A 4,497-nucleotide genomic window follows, 5' to 3' on the forward strand; every position below is an offset into this window, starting at 1 on the left:
CAGGTACCTGGGTTAGGACTTCGACGTATGTTTGGGGGGGCGTGATTAAAGCCCCAACAAGTGCAATGTCACAGGGCCACCCCAAGCTGCAAGGGCGCCTAGAAGACTGGAAATCAACCATCTAGCTAAACACACTGCCATCTCTTCCTAACTGGGATTCCCTTAGCAAATAAAAGGAGGGGAATGTGTTTCCAGCCAGTAACTAGCGGTGGCTGCCACAGTGGTCTAAGCAGAAGCTGTAGCCTCCCCCTGGGAGGCCGAGAGCTCAGTCCTGCAACCTCCTGTTTATCCAGAAATCAGATTTCTCTGGTCCTCTGCAACTTCTGATTCTGGATGTGAACCCAGAAGATCTCTGCACAGCCAAAAGGTCAATGCCCAGATACACCATTCATTCGATAAGAGAACCTCTCTGGCCCTCACTCCAAAATTACCTTCTTTTTCTTTTTTTTAAAGATGTATTCTTTTCTTTGGGAGAGACAGAGAGCAGGGGGAGGGGCAGAGGGAGAGGGAGAGACAGGCGCTCAAGCAGACTCGCTGCTGAGGGCAGAACCCGACACGGAGCTGGATCCCAGGAACCCGAGATCATGACCCGAGCCCAAATCAAGCCAGCTGCCCAACCAGCTGAGCCACCGGGGCACCCCAAGACTGCCTTATTTTTCATATTTTTTTCAACAGGCTTGGTCCCTTGATTTCTGCTGTTGCAACCTATGTCGGCAGCCACAAATCCCAGACATTAGTGATAACCGGCAGCAGCAAGAACAGCCTGCTGTTTCTTGTGGATGGCAGTGAAGAATAAAAACGGAGAGTGTGTACTTGAAGTTGTTTTTCTAAGTGGCCCAGGAAAAGCAAGGCAACCTGGGCCCCTGAGCCCAGGGCGCAGCCCGCCCGCTGGGGAAGCCCGGGAGGCGCCCTCTCCCTAACTGTGGCTGCTCTGCATTCATCACCAGCTGCCGGTGGGGGGCGCTGCGGTGGGGGGGGGCACCAGGAAATGGTACAGAGCTCTGATTTGGTCTGTGCAAATTCCCATCAACATTTTAAAGTCAAATGTTTCACTTTCTGAAAGGATAAACTAGTATCTTGAAAACCTTAACTATGCAAAATAGCTCCTTTTCTCAGTTGCTTAGAGGTAGAACTAGGTTCAGGGTGCCTGGCTGGCTCCGTCCGTTAAGCATCTGACTCTTGATTTCTGCTCAGGTCATGATCATGATCTCAGGGTTGTGAGATCGAGCCCCCCGTCCGGCTCCACAGTGAGCATGGAGTCTGCCTAAGATTCTCCCTCCCCCTTTGCACCTCTCCCCCTCCCATGCTCTCTCGCTCTAAGAAAAAAAAAAAAAAGAGGCAGAGCGGGGTTCAAACACAAGCTCTGCCGTATAGTATGTAGGGGTGTGCGTGGCGAGCAACTTAACCTTAACTCCCCCGGGACTTCCTCTCTGCATTGATGGAATGGGGGCATCACTGCCCCTCCTGTGAGATCCAGGTACTATGTCCCACAGCCATCGGACATCTCTGCTCAGATTCTCGCCAGCTCCCGTGTCCATCTCTCTCCTGCCTTCGTGATATCAGTATCCACCCAGAGCTCAAGGCAAACGTCAAGGTCAAATTCGTCATTTCTCTCTCCCTCTCAGCTACCCAATCCATTCGCAAGCCCTGCTGAGAGGCTGTTTAACCTCTAAAAGATGACTTTTTCCACCTCTATTACCATGAGCCTACCCTTAATTAATTCAGGGCCACCTTAATTAAGGTAACTAATTCATTAAGGACTCCCTAATCTCTCCCCAGGTCACTGCAAGACCCTCTTCACTAGTCTCCCTGATCTGTTCTCCGCACAGCTGCGAAGTGATTGTCACACGATCGTCAGACCGTGTCTGTCCCTTCTTCAGTCCTGTGCGTTCTAGCCCCTTCCTGCCTCTCCGTCCTGCCTCATCACTCTCCCCCTCCCTGACTCTGCTCTCAGTGCTCCCCTCTCTTCTCCAGCCTGAACCATGGGCATCCGCTGGAGCTCAGGGCCCCCACGCTTGCTCCCGGATGCGCTCAGTGGGGGAGGGATGATGCTGAGAGTGGGGAGGCTCGGGTCTGACAAGTCTGGTTCTGGTGCTCCCCGCTCACATGTAGTCATGAAATTAATGAGCAAATTAGCTAGGAACTGATTATGCCAAAAATAAATTATAGATTCAGCTTCTTTCTTTTGGCTTCAAGCCTTTGAAGTGCCTGCCGCAACTCTTCCTGATGAAATGAAAAGAGACATTTGCAATGTTAATTTTTGTGTCACTTTTATATAAAACTACAAAAGAAAGAATAAGAAATATCAACAAGATCAAAGGAAATAGGAAAATTACAAAGAGGGGGAACAGCACTCTTATTATTTTGTTTATAGACTATTTGGAAAGACATGAATAATACATAAGAAATTGTACTGAGTAGTTTAGGAAAAGAGAGAGTTGGTACTTCATTATTGCAAATGCAGAATGTAAGTGGGCTGGGAGTCCAGAGGGAAGGGTACTTCATCGGTGCAGGGAAGAACGCAAGGGGAAGCCGCTATTCTGCTGTGAACATGGGAACCATGAAACGGAGCTGGTCGGAATGATGGCGAAAGTAAGAATTAATTGTGAGGGTCTCTCCACTGGGTGAGGTGTATGGGCATCGTGATATTCCAGTTCTCCAGCACCTTCTTTGCTTATTTTTGGCTTTGTGATGGTCTTCCTCAGAGTCAAGATCGCTGGAATCTCTTTTAGATTCTGAGAACCCCAGGATTTTGGTGCCTCTCTGAGATGTCCTTCACAGATCTCCCCTTCCTCTTCCTTTCTACACGGGGAAAGCAATGACCCCCTCACTAAACATGAAATAGAGAAGTCCAGGATTAACATAGAGAGAAGCGTAGCACACCACAGAACGCACACAAGAGAAGAGAGCTCCTTGTGTTGGAGGACCAGCTGAACCTTGAGGTTGTCTACGGAGACGGACTCTAAGTTCCAGGTCATGTGCACAGGCTCACAGCAATGGTTTCTGAGAAGGATGGTGGGTCTCCATTTTCTGGGAAAGCACATCAGATCTTATAGGACAATTCAAGAAATAATGGTAGATTAAGACCTCAGCAGGGGAGAGGATTCTCCCTCCCTCCCTCTCTCTACTCATTCACCTCCCATCCATTCACCCCCCATCCATCCATCCACCCATTCCACCTTCCCCCCTCCCTCCCTTCCTCCCTCCCTTCCTTCATTCCCTCCCTCCCTCCTTCTATCTATCCATCCATCTATCCATCATCTACCTCCTTCCAGAAAAGAGGAGAAATCTCGCAAATATACAAATAATACTTCAAGGTAGATATGTAAAATTAATAAGAAGAAAGATACAGGAAAGGTAAAATAAGTATGGGAAAGTGAGATGAAGCCAGGAGTGAGATTGTCACAGAAAATACATGCCCCTCCGTCCTAAGCACCTGCTAGAGATAAGCCACATTCTGGCTCCGAGCTTTCTAGCAGCCAATGGGAATAGGAAACATGATAGCATGATTGTTCCCTTGACTCTCAGTGTCTGTAAGGTAAAAATAAACCCGTTGCCAAGGAAAAGCATGACTCTGACTGATGCAGAGACCAGTGAGAATTTTCCCGGGGCTTTATAGAAGAGGAGGGTTGAGGTTTAACCAGAAGCAGACTCCTGGGCTGGTGACCGATGCCAAAGCCCTATTAATGGGAGATTGTGGTGCTAATTAAGCAAGGAGCCCATTAGACTGAGGCCAGTAGGGAAGGGCTGATGCTGAGGAAGGGGACAGCTCTGATTTGATGAGTCATCAGGACTGGCTGTGGGGCTCTGGAGGGTGAGGCGGGGGTGTGGGAGGTGACGAAGCTGTCCGGCACTCTGGGGCCACCCTGTCAGCGTGCCGGCCCTCTGTCTCTTCTCCGGCAGGACCTCACCTTGCATGCCTTAGTAGCCAAGGAAGCAAACTAAAACCGAAGCCTGGATTGCCTCAAGGTTAAGAAATGGGAACTTAAGGACAACCGATTGCGTGCGAACAGCCAACGCGACTTTCCGAATAAGACAGCCGCTTAGGCTACAGCAGTCACATGATTTCCTTGCGTTGCTTCTCCCTCCTCTCTGCCACCCTCTTTCCCCCAGTTCCTTTTGCTGGAGCACAATGTTTGCACTGTCAAGTTGAAGTTGATTTTTACTGAAATGAACACTCATCATTTTTAATGTGCCTCGGTTTACCTTTTAAAAATGGTTTACTGGAAACTGTAAAGGGGTGCCCTACACAGGCTGGGGGCAACAGTAACCATTAAGATGGCTCATCACTTAGGAGGTTGGACCCCCTATCTGGGATGGGGGGAGCAAGGGTAGAGACCAGGGTCATTTGTGCAATAGAATAGAAAGAGTAGAATAGATTAAAATAGAATATGAAATGTTCCAACCACACGTCAAAGTATAAGAAAGACGGGGCGCCTGGGTGGCACAGCGGTTAAGCGTCTGCCTTCGGCTCAGGGCGTGATCCCGGCGATCTGG

Source organism: Ursus maritimus, unplaced genomic scaffold (assembly GCF_017311325.1).
Source record: "Ursus maritimus isolate PB19 unplaced genomic scaffold, ASM1731132v1 scaffold_6, whole genome shotgun sequence".
Classification (NCBI taxonomy): domain Eukaryota; kingdom Metazoa; phylum Chordata; class Mammalia; order Carnivora; family Ursidae; genus Ursus; species Ursus maritimus.